The 19772-nt window shown below is 38.3% G+C and overlaps 1 protein-coding gene across 1 annotated transcript in view; it reads left to right on the top strand.

The window, feature by feature from the left end:
* Window positions 1-19772, top strand: part of DCHS2 (dachsous cadherin-related 2) — a 131858-nt gene that overhangs the window by 76545 nt on the left and 35541 nt on the right. The window lies entirely within an intron of this gene.

The following is a 19772-nucleotide window of genomic DNA, read 5'->3' as shown; positions in this document are numbered from 1 at the left end:
TTGTCCTGGAAGCTTTTAATCTCTCCTTCTATTTTCAATGATAGCCCAGCTGGATATAGTATTCTTTGCTGCATGTTTTTCTCGTTTAGTGCTCTGAAAATATCATGCCAGCTCTTTCTGGCCTGCCAGGTGTCTGTGGATAAGTCAGTTGCCAATCTAATATTTTTACCATTGTATGTTACTGACTTCTTTTCCCGGGCTGCTTTCAGGATTTTCTCTTTGTCACTAAGACTTGTAAATTTTACTATTAGGTGACGGGGTGTTGGTCTATTCTTATTGATTTTGAGGGTCATTCTCTGAACCTCCTGAATTTTGATGTTTGTTCCCTTGCCATATTGGGGAAATTCTCCCCAATAATTCTCTCCAATATACCTTCCGCTCCCCTCTCTCTTTCTTCTTCTTCTGGAATCCCAATTATTCTAATGTTGTTTCATCTTATGGTGTCACTTATCTCTCGAATTCTCCCGTTGTGGTCCAGTAGCTGTTTGTCCCTCTTTTGCTCAGCTTCTTTATTCTCTGTCATTTGGTCTTCTATATCACTAATTCTTTCTTCTGCCTCATTTATCCTAGCAGTGAGAGCCTCCATTTTTGATTGCACTTCATTAATAGCTTTTTTGATTTCAACTTGGTTAGATTTTAGTTCTTTTATTTCTCCAGAAGGGCTTTTATATCTCCCGAGAGGTTTTCTCTAATATCTTCCATGCCTTTTTCCAGCCCGGCTAGAACCTTGAGAATTGTCATTCTGAACTCTAGATCTGAGATATTACCAATGTCTGTATTGATTAGGTCCCTAGCCTTCGGTACTGCCTCTTGTTTTTTGTTTTTTTTTGTGTGTGTGTGGTGAATTTTTCCGCCTTGTCATTTTGTCCAGATAAGATTATATGAAAGAGCAAGTAAAATACTAAAAGTGTGGCAACAACCCCAAGAAAATATGGTTTAACCAAATCAGAAGAGATCCCAAATCGTGAGGGGGGAGAAAGGGGATAAAAAGAGGTTCAAAAAGAAAGAATGAAAAAAAAAAAAGAAAAAAGAAAAGAATTTAAAAAAGGAAAATGAATAAAGAACAATATAAAAAGGAAAAAATACATATATTAGATAAACTAGTTAAAAACGTTAAAAAAGAAAAAGGTAAAAGTTTAAAAAAAATTTAGCAGAAGAAGAGAAAAACAAATGAAAAAGAAAAATATTAAATTACCTGCAAGACTAAAAAAAAAATCACAGGGAAAAAAAAAAAAAGAAAAAAAATCACAGGGAGAAAGCCATGAGTTCCGTGCTTTGCTTTCTCCTCCTCTGGAATTCTGCTGCTCTCCTTGGTATTGAAACCGCACTTCTTCGTAGGTGAACTTGGTCTCGGCTGGATTTCTTGTTGATCTTCTGGGGGAGGGGCCTGGTGTAGTGATTCTCAAGTGTCTTTGCCCCAGGCGGAATTGTACCGCCCTTACCAGGGGCCGGGGTGAGTAATCCGCTCGGGTTTGCTTTCAGGAGCTTTTGTTCCCTGAGTGCTTTCCGTAGAGTTCTGGAGGACGGGAATACAAATGGCGGCCTCCTGGTCTCAGGCCCGGAGGAGCCGAGAGCCCGGGACCCCACTCCTCAGTGCGCCCTCAGAGAACAGCGCCCAGTTACTCCCGTCTGCCTGACCTCCGGCCGCGCTCCGAGCTCACCGAGCCTGCGACCGGTTCAAGGTAACACGGAGCTGTGAGCTTACTGTCGGCTCTGTCTCTGTAGCCGGCTTTCCCGTTCCAATACCCGCAAGCTCTGCGACACTCAGACACCCCCGATCCTTCTGTGTCCCTGCGGGACCTGAGGCCACGTGGGCTTCGCCCTGGTTTAGCCTCTTGAGCGATGTCCCTCAGTGGAACAGACTTTTAAAAGTCCTGATTTTGTGCGCCGTTGCTCCGCCGCTTGCCGGGAGCCGGCCCCTCCCCCTGGGGTCTATCTTCCCGTTGCTTTGGATTCACTTCTCCGCCGGTCCTACCTTTCAGAAAGTGGTTGTTTTTCTGTTTCCAGAATTGCTGTTCTTCTTCTCTTCGATCCGCTGATAGATTTGCAGGTGTTTGCAATCTTTAGATAAGCTATCTAGCTGATCTCCGGCCAGCTGAAGTAGTCTCAGCCTGCTACTTCTCCGCCATCTTGACTCCTCCCCCCTAGAGCTATATTTCTATTACTCTTAAGAGGCATACATTCCAACACTGGAGCAGAGCCTGATGGAAAGTAAAGTTAACATTTTCTAAATAGTATAGCACAAAATACAGTACCTTCATCAATCTTGAAATTGATCTGATAAAATTGTAGAATTTTGGGATGCTGGGGTGGCTCAGTCAGTTAAGTGTCTGCCTTCAGCTCAAGTCCTGGAATTGAGTCCCACATCAGGCTCCTTGCTCAGGCTACTTCCCTCGCTTCCTGTGCTTCTTCTCCTGCTTCTCCTCTCTCTCCCACACTCACGTCAAATAAATAAATAAAACCTTTAAAAAATTACAGAATCTTTGAGCCCAGCCTTCTGTCTGCAGTACAAATATGAACATTTCTCTAAACATCTTTGATATTCAGTCTTTCCATCTCTCCTTGAATATTTTGGTGACTGAGAGTTTAGAAGGGGGTTCTTGAAATTGCGTGTGAAGCAAATGATTTGTAACTCTCTTATGAAGGTTCTGCGTCATTAGGTCTGAAGTCCAAGAATTGTTTCTAACAAGCTCTGCAGGTGATTTGACTTCAGGGCAACATTGGAAAATCTCTTCATTTGGGAAGTCATTCGTATGTGGAATCTCGCTCTGCATCCTTTCCGTCTCTCCATAAATCTAGTTCTGCCCTCTGGAACACTCCACTGCTCTACACAGTCAATTTCCAGATATTTTATTTGCTCTTTCCATGAAGCATTTTTATTTTTTTAATTAATTTATTTATTTAAGGTTTTATTTATTTGACAGAGATCACAAGTAGGCAGACAGGCAGGCAGAGAGAGAGAGGAAGGGAAGCAGGCTCCCCACTAAGCGGAGAGCCCAACACGGGGCTCGATCCCAGGACCCTAAGATCATGACCCAAGCCGAAGGCAGAGACCCTAATCCACCGAGCCACTCAGGCACCCCTGAAGCATTTTTTTTTTTAAATGAGTATCCAGTACCAGGTACTTTTCTACTGGGATATATTGGTGAACTTGTCCTTGAGTAGCAGGGATGGACGGACAGTGTCAATGAACCTGATAAATAACTATAGTGTATTTAGATGGTGACAAGAGCCATTGAGTAAAGAAAAAGCTGAGCAAGGGAAGAAGGAATTGGGAGGTCTGGAGTGAGGAGCAAATTGCAGTTTTAAATAGTAGGTAAGGGCGGGCATCATGGAGCAGGCGCATTTGGGCAAAGACCTCAAGAGAGGAGACAGTATATTTGGAGGTAGAGTATTTAAAATAAAAAGAGAGAAAATGTAGTGGTAGCTTTCCTGGTTTTTTCAGTAAACAACAAAGAGGACTGTGTGACGGGACCAGAGTAAGCAAGGGCAAGAATAATAGGAAGAGAGGTCCAAGGACTAACAGACCACTTGGGGGACTTTGACTTAACGTAGTTTCCCCTTCTTTAAGTCATTCAGTTGTCCTTCACATAATATGGTTTCCAACCACTACCATTGAATGTTCACATCCAGTATAAATTCAGCCGAGTAATAGGCATTAAGTATATTACTCCTCAAAAGAATGAGTCTGGATGTCATCATTGTTATCAAACTTTGTGATGTTAGTGAATGATATTCCTAAATATCAAGTAACATGCCTGGGCTTTCTCTAAGTGCTAGAAGATTCTTTCTCAACTCACCCAGAATCAACTTGTTTGCAGAATTAAACCTAAATAAGAGTCAATATCTAAAGCACCCCAGAGAAAACATTTCAATATGAAATTAAGTTATGGATTAGCAAGTATAACATTTGTGGTTGAATTCAGGAGTGAATTAAAATCACACTAATAAAAACTGCTGTGGGAGTGTAAGATTTCCACCTGTTTTCATTTTTGCCATGTGTTGTTCATTGGTATGTCATAGGTTCACTCTATTGATAGGAGGTGACCCTTATGGCAGGAAATGACCTTGATTTTAGCATCTTGCCCCTCACTCAGGCAGTGTCTCATCAAATCTGCACACCTTCATTGTACTTGCAACCATCACTACTGGATTAATCAATATGGTTAAGAGTAACCTAGTCTGAGATAAAAAGTGAGTGCAGAAGACAGTGAAGAACAAATTACTTTCTCACCTCTGAAGGTGTGCCTCCTGTTTGAGCTTCAGTCAGGAAAGCTAATGAATTAATGGATAGGAAGCCTTCATCCTGCTGTCCACATCACTTTTTTCTTTCACCTCCAATAAGAGCTGTCCTTCTTAATCCTCTTGTATTTAGAATTACTGAATTAAATTTAACTGTTACTTTTTAATAACACTTAAGGCTCTAAAAATCTAGATATTAAATCTTATACATTAAGACAACTAGAAATACTTGTGGTTGTATTATGAGTATATGGAATGCATAAACATTCAGGTAGGTATATTTCAAGACATCTGAAGCAACGGGTTGGGACCTTGCTGAGAAGAGTTAACTATGACATATGAAGGTCATAAAGTCTACACTGAGAGAAAAACTCAACTTTGCATCAAATAGGAAGGAGAAAGAGAAGGAAAAGATGACAGTGAAGTAGGCTGTTGAATTTGATTAGATGCCACTAACCTACACCTGGTTCAGCAAGGTTTCCTAACCTCCTGTGAAAAACACTAACAAGGTGTGTAACATATTGATGGACATTTCAAGCAGGCTAAAGCTTCACCTAGACCCAAATTCAGTTCAGACTGCCAGATCGTATAGACATCAAAAGGTGTTTTGTTTTGTTTTGCTTTTAAATTCCAGTGGTTTTAAAAGACTGTAAATCCATTGATTAGTGCTTGAATGGCCTTGATATAAATTATTTAATAATTTTATAGCTTCCAGGATTATTTCCTCCCACAGATGTCTTCAGTTTTAAACTTTTTAAAAAAGATTTATTTATTAGAGAGAGAGAGATCAAGGGAGAGAGAGAGTGCATGCAGTAGGAAGAGGGGAGAAAGAGAAGCAAACTTCCCAGTAAGCAGGGAGCCAGATCATGACCTGAGCCAAAGTCAGACTCTTAACGAATGAGCCACCCAGGCACCTCTAAATTTATTTTCAAATGAAAAAACATGTGCTTATTGGAAGTTTAAATTTTCTGTGGGTTACTCAAATATCTTACCACTAGATATCACTTGACATCATGAATGAATTATTTTTTGTATTATCATATATTTTCATCACCCCAAACTAATTTTAACATTTAAATATTCTTTTAAGAAAATGAAAAGTTAAAATAACTCGGATGTATTTATATTTGTTTAAATTTCTTTCTTGGAAAGGTCACAGGTTTGAGTCTTGATTAACATTGAATTCATCTGGGGGTACCTGGGGCACTCAGTTAATTAAGCCTCTGCCTTCAGCTCAGGTCATGATCCTGGGGTCCTGAGATCAAGCCCCATGTCTGGCTCCCTGCTTAGTGGGGAGTTTGCTTCTCCCTCTCCCTCTGCCTGGCACTCCCCCTGCTTGCACACTGTCTTTCTCTTTCTGACAAATAAGTAAATAAAAGTCTTAAAAAAGAACATTGTATTCATCAACTGACAATGCTAAACTTCACATCAACTGTTAAAATGATAACTAGCTCAGTGTATAGTTCCTGTTTGAAAAGCAGCTCTTTGATAGGTGAAATCTCTTTGAGAGTTGGTGATGATGTGTTCACTTACTCACCCAGAGTCACTCTCCCAGATACCTTTTGCCTCCAAGAGAGAGGCTGCCTCTACAGCAATGGGGAAGAGAGTTGAAAGCCAAGTGATTCCCCTCTCTTTACTCTTGCATCTGTTCCTCTTTGACCCAGGTGAGAGGAAATTGAATTGCCCTGAATTTTTTGAAGGGAAAAATAAACCACTTCATTGTCTGTGGTGTTTCAATCCATTAAACAATTTAAATGAACCTTCTAGAAGCCAGCATTTATTTCTTGTTTCACTTTCAGTGCTCCGATGATGAGGCTGAATCAGCAGTCACAGTCGCCAGTGAGGACTGTTTACAACTCCATGTATTTCTTTTAGTTCCCATGAGGGAGAAAAATGACATTATTAATGGTGTGGGTACTGTAGTTGAAAGTAAATGCTCAGACCTTAAAAATGTTGAAATAAAATTAAAACACGATGACCCATGGGGGCATTCTAACTAGTCAATTATGTTTATTTAATTTTGTATCATATACAAATCTAATCTTGGTGGTTCAGCGGACAACCCCTTTTTCTGGCCCTCTTGCAACTGATCCAGTAAATTTGGGCTCTTACTCGGTAAGCCAGGCACATGGATGTGGCAGATTGTGTGAGAGAAGTTAGTGTAGCTGAGTGGGTCACACTCACAGTGAACCAGCTCTCTTTCTCCTCCTGTAAAGTGGACAGGATAATGATTTCCTCACAGGGCTACTATAAGGATTAAATGAGGCCATACACTGCTTGTCATTGTTTTTATTGTTCTTACTGCTATCCTCCTCTGTCTCAAATCCTTCATTGAATTCTCTCAGGTTCACTGGGTACAAATTCCTACCAGAGCAATTAGTTATTACATAACTATTCTATAAAACAGTGAAATACTTGCAGTGTTTAAACCCCCATTATTTCCTTCTGCTCAGTTCTGACTCCACACAAGATAATAATTGTACTTTTTAAGGTGACAAATTTCCCATAACTGTGGAAGTTGTGGGAAGAATTCCCATAATTTATGTCATCCAGAACTTTGGAACAGGGGCCAAAATATACATTTTTATGATCATGAAAAAAAGAGAAGCAAATATTACCTGTCATCCCTTTTTCATTATTTTATTTAAGGCCAGTCTCATATTTTGAATGAAACTTGGTGGTGTGAGTGCTATCTAGCCAGCTGTTTACAAACAGAGTGGAATTTCCTCACCTGTCCTCCCACTAAGATAGCTCTGGAGAAGACAGAAAAGAATACCTTAGAAGGGGTTAGCCTGTCTCAGATGGAGAGAAACATCTTGGGGTACCTGCATGGCTCAGTTGGTTAAGACTTGACTCTTGGTTTTGGCTCAGGGTCCTGAGATTGAGCCCGCATTGGGCTACATGCTCAGCTGGGAGTCTGCTTGAGACTCTCTCCCTCTCCCTCTGCCCCTTCTCTCATGCTCTCTCTGTTTGTCTCTCTCTAAAATAAATAAAACAAATAAAAAAAAAAAAAGATAAATGCTTTGTAAGGCAGCTTTCATCTTTGCAAATTAACCTGTCTTATACCTGGGCCTAAGCCATTATAGGTTCAAGACCTCATTTTATTAACAGGCCAGGGAGTTCTTCCCCCAGGGTTGGGACATACTAACAAATAATAAAGAGTCTGATACATAGGTCAGAATGTCAGTTTTTCTGTATATGAAGAACTATGATTGCCAAGTGGATTACAATAGTTATGCCAGGATGATCTGGTCTTTCTTTGTAGAACAAAGGACACAGGAAGCCAAGCTCATAATCAGATAGTTGCTTGTTAATCCTAAACAGTTGTAGAGGCTCTTGTGAGCTTTCCAGTGTGATGTTGATGGCCTTTAAATTACCAAAAGAGTGACAAAACAGCTTTTATATCTAGCTGACTTTGGAGGTCTGGTGAAGGCCTGGGGAGAGATCGGAGTTAGGAGGGTGCTGTAGTAATCCATGTGGTAAATAACCATAGAGACACCTGGGGAGCTTTTAAAAATTACTACTACCTAGACATCCACAACCCCAACCAATTAAAATGAGATTTTTGAAGATATACCAGACATTGTGAATTGGTGGAAACTTCCACATAATTACGCACACAGGCCAAGGGAAGGGCTAGACAGAAGGTCTAGAAGAAATCCAAAGTAATGGCAATATTTTACAGGGGTTGAAGTAATGTATCTACCAAGAGACTGAGGTTGGGGGGCTGGCAGGGGCACCACTGATAATTCCTGGGAGGGTAGTGTTGGACAGGAAAGCGACTCATTCAAGAAGCAGGAAGTGGTGGTCAACAATTGCTAATTGGCAGTAGAGATTAGATGAGATATGGACTGAAATGTGACAGCTAGCTCTGTCAGAGGCCTGTCCCCAAAGGGGAAGTGCATGAGGTGATGGGCTGTCACCCAGTACTCAAAGAACCTCTCACCCTTGGAGTTGAGGAATGTTGCCTGAGGTAGTCTAAGGATGTCATCTTGGCATGAGGAGATAAGAACATGGTAGAGAAGAAGGTACTTCTTAAAAAATTAAGTCTATGCATCAAATACAAAGGATAAGATAATAAAAGAAAATGACACAACTAGCCACATCAGGAGCTGGGAGAGTCCAGAAAGGAAAGTCTGGAGAACAAGTTTGCTCTGGTAAAACAGTTCAGGATTTGGTCAAGAATAGAAACCAGGAGCTGAGACCACCTAAATGCTCTCCAGAGTTAACTGTGGCTGTTTCCAGAAACTGTGTGCAGCCAAATAAAATTTAGTAACTTTGGAGAGGATGGGGAACAGTAGGGAGAATGAAGTGTCTAGAACTTTTATTTTAGAAGCCAAAGTACAGGGAAGTGCAGAGCAAATTGGGGCGGGGGGGGAGTGGAGAACTCAGTCTGTTTTCACAAAGCTGGGCCATGAAGGGTGACAAAGGAATGTGGCAATGGCTTGAAGAGTCCTGAAGATCAGAGCGGCATTTTGTTCTTTTTTCGAAAGCTGGGAGAGATCCGGATGTTTGTGATTGATAGCACTGTGAAGTTTACCAAGAAATGTCATTTATCTTTTAGTAAAGCAGAATAAAACATGTAAAAATATCAGGATTTCCTCTATTTCCTTTTTTGTTTTCAATTAACATCTATTATTTCTGGATGTTGAAACTTGGTTTCAGATTTATGTATTACGAGGACAGCAGTACATCTTCCTAAAGCTGCCACAGTCAAATGGAATCATTTAAATAGTTTAGTACTGTACTCATTATGTGGCAACTAAAAACATCTTAACAGGCATCTCTTTAATCTAAGTAAAGCATATTTTTTAAGATTTTTGGGGAGACATTTGGATTGTTTCTTGAAGTATCTAGAAATATGCCAGATATCTAATAACTGAAGTCAAGAATCACTCGCATAGAAAAATTGTGCAACCTTTCTTTCTGGACACAGGCAGGCTCTGGATTCTGGCTGGCTTGGGAGCTGCAAAGGAAAAGGATATCTCTTGAAAATGAAGGAAATGTGAAGTCTGGTTATCAACCTAGGGATACAGACGAGACAGGGAATCACTGGCAAATGAGGAGAGACTAGCAGCATGGGGTCCACAGACAAGATCTGGAGTCTGATCCAATATTGAAGCAACACTGAAAATTCTCAAGCTCAGTCTTTAAATATAGTCTTCTGTAAAATCACAAAATTAAAGAGATAGTAGGAATATCAAGGGATCACTTTAGCACCTGCTTTTCTCTAAGTTGCTGTGAGTGCATTTCAAAGGATTCAATCCGTTTATAGATAATCCTCTTTTTAAAAAAATTTGGCCACTAAAATCTGTAATCCATCTAAAAATACATTTCAGACTTAATTTTGTTTACTTCTCATTTCATGTATTAATTCTATATTGGTTTTCTTCCATATCTCTCTTTTCCTAAAGCTCATAAAAGGTCAATAAGCATGTTGTATTGCTTCCTCTATTATTTCCTTAGGTGTTCACAAAAGCAAATGTGTTCAAGATTGCATACCATTTATGTTATTTAAAACATGGTTTTCATCTATTCACAAATTATGGAAAATTATTTGTTTTGAGATTTTCCATGCTTTGTCTCATCCCAAGGGTGAATTTTTTGGAAAGCTTTAGTAACATATGTTCAGTCATTTTTTGATGATGGGAAGGTGGGAGGGAAAAATCAACTTCCTTTTTTTTTTAATTTGTGTTAAGGAACACATAACAAAATTCACCATTGTAAATAACCATTTTTAAGTGCACAGTACAATAGAGATAATGGTAGGCCCATTGTTGTGCAATGGGTTTCTAGAACATTTTCATCTTTTAAAACTAAAACGCTCTACTCATTGGACAGCAGATCATTTCAACGCTTCCAGCCCCTAACAACTGCCATTCTACTTTCAGCTTCTAATGGTAGGGCTACTTTAGATAACTCATCTAAGTAGAGTCATAAAGTATTTATCTTTTTGTGACTGGTTTATTTATGAAATCAAGGCTCCTCAGTGCCTATGACAGGATTACCTCCCTTTAAAAAATATTTATTTAATTAAGAAAGAGTGAGTACGCTGGCGTGGGGGGGGGTAGGGGAGAAGGATGGAGGGAAAGGGAGGGAATCTGAAGCAGACTCCCCACTGAGGGTGGAGCCCAAGTCCCTGAGATCCTGACCTGAACCAAAACCAAGAGCTGGTCATTCAACCAACTGAGCCACCCATGTGCCCCAGGATTTCCTTCTTTTTTTTTTTTTTTTTTTTATTTCCTTCTTTTTAAAGGCTGAATAATACTTCACTGTATGTGTATTATACATTTCTTTATCTACTCCTCCATCGAAGAACATTTAGGTTGTTTCTATCTCTTGGGTAAATAACATTGCAGTGAACATGGGTGTGCAGACATCTCTTTGAGATCCTGCTTTCAGTTCTCTGGATATACATCCAGTGGGATTTCTGGATCGTAGGACAGCTCTACTTTTAATTTTTAGAGAAACATTTATACTGTGTTCCATAGTGGCTACACCATTTTGTAAAACCACCAAGAGTGTCCAGGGATTCCAGTTTCCTCATATCTTCACCAACACTTGTTATTTTCTGGTTTTTGTTTTTGTTCTATAGCAGCCATCCTAACTGGTATGAGGTGATACTCATTGTGATTCTGATTTGCATTTCCCTGATGATCAGTGATGTTGACCATCTTTTGAAAAACCTGTTGGTCATTTTTATGTTATCTTTGGGGAAATGTCTACTCACATCCTTTGTTCATGAAAGAAATTTTTTTTTTTTTTTTTTTTTTGCTCATAGGTTGAAGAAATGCTTTATGTATTTTGGAGATTAACTCACTACCACTTAGAGGGTTTGCAGATATTTTCTCCCTTTCCAAGGTTGCCTTTTACTCTGTTGATTGTTTCTTTTGTTATGTAGTAGCTTTTCATTTTGATGTTGTCCCATTCATCTATTTTTGTTTTGGTTGCCTGTATTTTTACTCTCATATCCAAGAAATCATTGCCAAATCCAATGGCAGGAATCATTCCCCCTAAATCTTCTAGAAGATTTACAGTTTCATGTGTTACACTTCGGTTTTTAATCCATTTTGACCTAATTTTTGAATATCTGTTAAGGTAGAGGTCCAAATACATTCTTTTGAATGTGGATAGCTGATACCATTTGTTAAAAAGACTGACCTATCCCCATTGTGTAGCTTTGGCACCTTTGCCAAGATCATTTGAAAATACAGATGAGGGGTTTTTTCCTGGGATCTCTGTTCTGTTCCATTGGTCTCTATGTATCTGTCTTTGTATCAGTGCCACACTGTTTTGATTGCCATATCTCTGTACGGCTCAAGTTAGTAAATGTGAAACCTGTAGCTTTTTTTTTTTTTCCCCCTCAAGAGTGTTTTGGCTATTTGGAGTAATTTAAGATTCCATACATATTTTAAAATTCTTGTTTTCTATTTCTGTAAAAAATACTGTTGGTATTTTGATATGGATTACATTGATTCTGTAGATTGTTTTGTTCATAGTAAGTCTTATACTCCATGAACAATAAGTCTTACATTCCATGAACACAGAATATTTCCCCCTTTATTTGTGTCTTCTATAATTTATTTTAGCAATATTTTGTAGTTTTTAGTGAACAAGACTTTTGCCTCCTTGGTTAAGTTTATCCTATTTTTTTTCATGCTACTATAAATGGGATTGTTTTCCTAATTTCTTTTTCAGATCATGCACTGTTAGTGCATAGAAACACAGCTGATTTTTGTGTGGTGATTTTGTATTCTACAGTTTTGCTAAATTCATTCATCAATTCTGTGTGTGTGCATGCACGTGTAATCTATAGGGTTTTCTATATATAAGATCATGTCACTAACCATTTTATTTTTTTTTTCCAATTTTGATGCTTTTAATTTCAAAGCTTGATTTCTCTAGCTAGGACTTTCAGTACTATGTTGTTTAGAAGTGTTAAGAGTGGGCATTCTTGCCTTATTCCTGGTTGAAAAGCTTTTGGATTTCACTGTTGAATAGGATGTTAGAGTTATGGGTTTTGCATCTATGGCCTTTATTACATATGGTAATTTCTTTATGTTCCTAGTTTATCGAGTGTGTTTATCATGAGTGTGTTGAACTTTGCCAAATGCTTTTTCTGCATGTATTCAGATGATCATGTGATTTTTATTCTTTATTCTGCTAAGGTGGTGTATCACATTGATTTTTATACATTGAACCATCATCACTTCCCAGGGATAAATCCCACATTGTTATGATATACGATCCTTTTAATGTGCTGTTGCATCCAGTTTGCTAAATTGTATTGAATATCTTGTCTTCTAGATTCATCGGGGATATTACTCTGTAGTTTCCTCATGGTATTTCTGGTTTTGGTATCAGAATAATGCTGGCCTCATAAAATATGTTTGCAAGGGTTATCTTCAATTTTTTGGAAGAGTTTGAGAAAGACTTGTGTTAATTATTCTTTAAATGGTTTGTAGAATTCATCAGTGAAGCCATCTGGTCCTCTTTATAGAGAAGTTTTTGATTATTGATTCAATTTCCTTACTAGTTATAAATCTCTTCAGAATTTTTTTCTTTCTTTAGACTCAATTTTGATAGAATGTGTGTTTCTAGAAATGTATTCTTTTCTCCCAGGCTATCTTATTTGTTGGTGTATCATTGTTCATAGTAGTCTCTTATGATACCTTTTGTTTCTGTGGCATCATTTGTAATATCTTCTTTTCCATTTCTGATTTTTATTACTTGAGTCTTCTTACTTTTTTTGTCCAGGCTAAAGATTTGTCAATTTTGCTGACTTTTAGTTTCAGGGCACCTGGGTGTGTCAGTCAGTTAAGCATCTGCCTTTGGCTCAGGTCATGACCTCAGGGTCCTGGGATGGAGCCCCATGTCAGGCTCCCTGCTCAGCGGGGAGTCTGCTTCTCCCTCTCCCTCTCCTTATGCCCCTCCCCTCTCTTCATGCTCAAGGGTGAGCACACGCTCATGATCTCTTTCTTTCTCAAATCAATAAATAAAGTCTTTTTAAAAAACTAAAGTTTTTTTTAAATTTTTGTCTTGTTCTTTACTCTCTATTCCACGTATTTCTTATTTATTTGACAGAGAGAGACACAGCGAGAGAGGGAACACAGGAGGAGTGGGAAAGGAGGAAGCAGGTTTCCTGCTCAGCAGGGAGCCTGATGTGGGGCTCCATCCCAGGACCCTGGATTCATGACCTGAGTCAAAGGCAGTCGCCAAATGACTGAGCCACTTAGGTGCCCCATTCCACTTATTTCTGTTCTAATATTCATTATTTATTTCTTTCTGCCCAGTTTGCTTTTAGTTTGTTCCTTTTTCTAGTTCCTTGAGTTGTAAAGTTAGGATGTTTATTTGCAGTCTCTCTTCTTCTTCTTTGTCTTTTTCTTCTTCTTTTTAAAGATTTATTTAAGGGTGGGGGAGGAAGAAAGGGGCAGAGGAGAGAGGAAGAGATAGAGAATTCTTAGTCAGACTCCCCGCTGAGCACAGAGCCTGATGCCAGCGGATCCCAGGACCCTAAGATCATGACCTGACCAGAAATCAAGAGTTGGCTGCTTAACCAACTGAGCCATGCAGGTGCCCCTCTTTCTTCTTTTTGTAGTGTAGACATTTATTGCTATAAAATTCCCTCTTGGTCTTGCTTTTGCTACAGCCCATGTTTGGTATGTTGTGCTTTTGTTTCATTTGTCTCACAATATTATCTAATTACCCTTTAGCTTTCTTCCTTGACCTACTAATTGCTTATAATATAATTTCCTTATATTTATGAATAGTCCAGTTTTCCTTTCTACTTTCATTCCATCATAATGTTTCTTGGTACGATTTTAATATTCTTAAAGTTGTTAAAACTAGTGCTGTGCCCTAACATGTGATCTGTCCTGGAGAATATTCCATGTGCTCTTGAGTGTGTATATGGGAATGTGTAATACTTGGGAATGATTATTCTGCTGTTGTTGGCTGGACGGTTCTGTCTATGTCTCTTAGGTCCAGTTAGTCTATGATGTTATTCAAGTCCTCTGTTTCCTTACTGATCTATCTGGTTTCTCTATCCATTATTCAAAGTGAAGTATTGAAATTTTCTACTGTTATTGTGTCACTGTCTGTTTCTCCCTTCAATTCTGTCAGTTTTCTTCACATATTTAGGTGCTGTGCTGTTAGGCACATATATATTTGTAGTTGCTGTATCTTCCTGGTGAATAGAACTTTTTATGTAACATTCTTCTATTTAGTCTGATATTAAGTATAACCACCCTTACTGCCTTTGGATCCTATTTGCATGGACTGTCTCTTTCAGTCTTTCCTCCTGCAGCCTATATCCATCTGGATGTCTAGAGTGTGTTTCTAGGGAGGAGCATATAATTGGATCTTTTTATTAATCCATTCAGCTGTTCCATGCTTCTTGATGGGAGAGTTTCATCCACTTACATTTTTTAAAAATTACTGATAGGAAAGGACTTGGTACTGCCATTTTTGAAGTATTTTCTGTATGTTTTTCATTTTGTTCTTCTTCTCTTCTCTTGCTGCCTTCCCTTGTGTTTCAATGGTTTTTTTTTTCTTTTTTTTTTTTTTTTTTTGTAGTGACACATTTTGAGTCCCTTATTTCCTTTTGTGTTTCTTCTACAGATATTTTTCTTTGTGGTTACCATGGGGGTTACATAATACATCTTACAGTTTTAACAGTGTTTTAAACTAGTAGCAACTTAACTTTAATCATATCCAAAAAAAAATCTGTCCCTTTACTTCTCCTTCCCACCTTATGTTACTGATTTCATAAATACCTTTTTATATTTTTATCCAGTCAAATAGTTTTTTTAAAAAGATTTTATTTATTTATTTGACAGAGAGAGATCATAAGTAGGCAGAGAGGCAGGCAGAGAGGAAGAGGAGGAAGCAGGCTCCCTGCTGAGCAGAGAGCCCGATGCGGGACTCGATCCCAGGACCCTGAGATCATGACCTGAGCCGAAGGCAGCGGCTTAACCCACTGAGCCACCCAGGCGCCCCTCCAGTCAAATAGTTTTATAGTTAGAGTTTTTTATGCTTTTATCTCTTAAATTTTACACCAGAATTAAAAGTGATATATGCACGACTATTACAGTGTTATGAGATTCGGTATATGTCTATATATTTACCTTTACCAGAGAGCTTCGTATATTCATATGCTTTCACCTTGCTGTCCAGTGCCCATTCATCTCAACTGGAAGCTTTTAATTAACATTTCTAGTCATGCAGCTTTAGTAGTGGTAAACTCTCTCAGCTTTTGTTTATCTGAGAAGATCTTTCTCTCTCATCTCTGAAGGGCAGTTTTGCTGGATATAGTATTCTTGGTGAAAGTTTTTTTCTTTCAGCACTAGAAATATACCATACCACACCCTTCTGGCTTGGAGTTTTCATAAAAGCTTTTTGGACCATACACTGTTGTTGTTCATTCAGTTTCTCTATAGGGGATGAGGTTTTGGGCTTCAATCAGCCATCTTGCTGATCTCACTTCCAGCTTTCTTAAAGGTCTGAAATATGTTCAGCATTTCAGTGGCTGGATGATTAAAAGAGAATGAACAATTCAAAATCATCCAAACATTTAAAAAAATCTCAAGTCAGTCATCAGTAAGAAAATTCTTGCATTGCTTAGAAGTGACAAAAGTAAAACTCTAGAAGTACTTACTATGAACAGCTCTGAATAAAATGTTTGTATTATTATTTTACCTAAATACATCCATGAATATTGATTTTTCTAGCCACAGAACATTAACCATTACATAATTCTGTTAAATAGTTCATTGTTGCTATAGATGATATTAGTTTTTTAACTGATTGTAAAGAAGAAAAACACAAGAACACTGAATGTATTATACTTTTTGATGCCATATTAGACTTATAGTGAAATTCATAAAAGCTGAAAATGCAAATTTTTCTGTATTTCACTTGCCTCATGGGAATTAAAGGTACAGTGTTGGTTTTCATTTTATCGTTTCTACCTTGGTATGAAATGACCAGTAATTGTAAATCTTCTCTAGATGCCCAGAGGCAGACTTTCATCTAAAATGTGCATGGAGCACTTGGATGGCTCAGTTGGTTGAACATCTGACTTTTGATTTTAGCTCAGGTCCTGATCTCAAGGCTATGAGTTCAAGCCCCAGGACAGGTTCCATGCTCCATGCTCAGATCAAGCCCCATGACAGGCTGCTTGAAATTCTCTCTGTCCCTCTTCTTCTGCTCCTCCCCCAGTGAGCATGCTTTCTCTTTCTCTCTTTCTCTCAAATACACACATACATACATAAAATGTACACAAAAAGCTGGGGTGTTTGGCTGGCTCAGTCAGTGGAGCCTGCAACTCTTGATCTTGTGGGTTCCAGTCCCATGTTGGGTACAGAGATTACTTAAAAATAAATCTTTAAAAAATAAATTAAGTAAATTAAGTAAAATTAGCATGGATAAGCCAAGACATAGAAGGATTCAAGGTCTTTTAGTTATTTCCTCTTTTGGGGGGCAGTCTTAATTTTAAACTTCATCTGAGGAAGAACATATATAAATATTTGCAGATCTTTCCTGACTTTAGTATATAAAGTATTTTGAATGGAATTCTTTCTGCACTAAAATTTCATTTGATATCATTAATACTTTATTTGTAGTAAAAATAAGATTATTCCTTTTATGAGGGAGTCCATATGTGATACTTTTTTTACAATTCTGTGCTCATCCTTGTTTTTTACATTCAAGTGAGGCCCATGTTTTGTTTTGTAATCGGGTATATAATTAAAACATCCTAAGCTTCAGAGAAAAGGCTGTCAGCAAGATGGTTCATCTTGCCTGCATAGCTGTTTATCTTCTTACTGCCATTCTTGAGAACATTTGACAAGCCAGTGGAAATAAAATTTCCTATGTTTAAAAATGAAATTGTATCAGGAAGCGCAGAATTGTGATTGAGCACTAAAGATAAAATGCCCTGCATAGTATAAAGGCATATTCCTGCTGAAAATGGAAGGCATTTTTTATCAACAATATGTTTCCTAAAATATAATAAAATAAGCCTTAGATTATAGTGCAGCTTGAAAGATTCTGAACATGTGCAGCAACCTGATTCTGCCATGATTAATTAAAATCCTTCATGTTGTCACGAAATGACTTTGAAAATGGCTTGAAAAGAACCACCATTTGGAAGCTTCAATAAAAGATTTTAAAACTTTGTCACAGTTTGTGTTGAACATAACGTTTTTTAGAGAGCGTCATATATCCAGTTTAGGTTTTCCGGTTCTTTCTCCATAATGAATTTTATTTTATGCTTTTTTGGTTTTGTGAACAATACCACATACTTGTTTCCTTTCGTATATGATCATTGCATTGGTCTTTGCATGTTGTGTTGAAAAGGCTCCTAGAGAAAATAGCATTTATTCCAGTGCCTTTTCTTTCTTCTCTTCTTTTTAGTGAAAACCTTTTAAGTATCCAGGAAAAAAAGTATCTATTGATTTGTCCTGGCTTAGGGATTTTTTTTTTTTTTTGCTGTAACCTGTACAAGTGGTTTTCAAGCTTATTCCTTGGGGCCTGCACAGTAGAAGTCAATGTGGAAGCCCAGCAGAGGTCTTGAATAGGTGTTATGATTTTTTTTTTAATTGCTGCAAATCCCACTCTCAGATAGTGTATTATAGCAGTGATTTTTAAATTTATTTAATTAATTTTTTAAAGAGTTATTTATTTATTTCAGTGAGAGAGAAAGAGAAAGAGAGAGCCCAGTGAGGATGGGCAGAGGAAGAGGGAGAGAGAAATTCAAGCAGACCCTGAGCTGAGCATGGATCCCTATGTGGGGCTTGATCTCACCACCCTAACAGACCTGAGCTGAAATCAAGAGTCAGAGGCTTAACTTACTGCACCACCCAGCCACTCCAGATTTTTTTTTTTAAATAATTGCTGCCTGTTTAGAAGGGCTGTGTAGGTAGAGAGGCGTTCTTCGAGCCTTTAAGGCTAGAACACTTCAGTGAGCATCTCCGTCTCTTTCTTCCTCCATCCTCTCTGTTACCTCTTTCTTCTCATACTTAATGAGCACCCACTATTTACAAAGGAATAAACTTTTGATATAAAGAACAATGTGACTGATTCTCAAAAAGGCGTGTAAGCATAAGAAGGCAGCCATTTTGTGGTTTTTCAAGCCTATGAAATTTTAGAAGCAAAACTAATCTAGAGTTGCACAAATATATAGAACAGATAGATAGGAAACCTTCCATGCTTTCACTGAATTTAGTCCAATTTAGTGGAAAGATAAGACCGGTCCATGGGTATGTTCAGTACAAGTCCATGGATGACAAATAAGTACCATAATCTAAGTGCTAGAAAGGCTGATAACAAAAAGGAGAGATTCGTCTTCTCTATCAGGGATGGTAAATGAGCAGACTCAGGCCACAGCTGTGTTTTGTTTGACCCATATGATGGCTTAGTTTTTCCCCTAAATTAAATTATTTTCTGACATTCACAAAAAGGGATATTTCTTGTGAAAATAAATATGAATTGTTGAGCTTCTCTTAAAAAGGCCAGAATTTCAAACATCCTAAAGCCTGCTTCCCTCCCCTACTGGCAGTGGTGCGTTGAAGCTGAGTGTTTAGGCACATCAGATGGTCTCTGACTTCCTCCAGCCAACTGGCTCTTTTTTTGGTCCAGACTTCTTACTTTTACCCAAAGGCATCTGAGTTAATGATCCCTGCTCTGTTCTCATCTCTGACATCATGAAACATTTGTGTTCTTATCAAATGCTTCTTTTTACTTTTCCACTTGTGCCTTGCTGACATCATCCTAAATCAGGCTCCCATTGCTACACACTCAGCAGTCAGAGGGCCTCTTGAAGGGCCCACTGCTTTCCCATCTCCCACTTGCTATCTTGGCCAACAGATGACATCCTGCCAGGGAGCGTGAAAGTAAGAGGAGAGGCAGGGGACACTGCCAGAGTGGGCATCCAAATTAGATGCTGTAAGTTATAGGCCAAAGATAAGACAATTAGGACTAGTAAAGAACTATGAAAAAGTTTCCCAGAAGTTGAGGGTAAATAAAGAACAAGAACCAAAGAACAAAGATGAATCTTAAAAAAGAGTGAAAATGACCAACAAACACATGAAAAGATTCACAATATCATCAGACATCAGGGAAATTAAAATTAAAACCATGGTGAGATACCTACCACACATCCACTAGAGTGACCAATATTAAAAAGACTGACAATACCAGGGAATATGGAGCAGCCAGAATTCTCATGTGTTGCTAGCAGGAATGTAACATGGCATAGCCACACTTTGGAAAATAGCTTGGCAGTTTTTTATAAAGTTAAACACACACTCACACTAGGTGTTTCCCCAACAGGAATGAAAACATGTGTCCACACAAACACTATTACATGGATGCCCATAGCAGCTTTATTCATAATAGCCCTAAACTGAAAACAATCCAAATGTCCATCTGTGGAAAAGTGGATCAACACACTATGGTATGTCCATTCAGTAGAATACACTCTACAATAAAACTGTAATGTGCTCTTAAAACACAGAATAACACATGTT

The sequence above is a fragment of the Mustela putorius genome, unplaced genomic scaffold (assembly GCF_011764305.1).
Source record: "Mustela putorius furo isolate JIRA1106 unplaced genomic scaffold, ASM1176430v1.1 tig00000056_pilon_pilon_pilon, whole genome shotgun sequence".
In the NCBI taxonomy this organism is placed as follows: Eukaryota; Metazoa; Chordata; class Mammalia; order Carnivora; family Mustelidae; genus Mustela; species Mustela putorius.
Note: the sequence above shows the minus strand (reverse complement) of the source record. Positions and strands in the feature narration are given on the sequence as shown.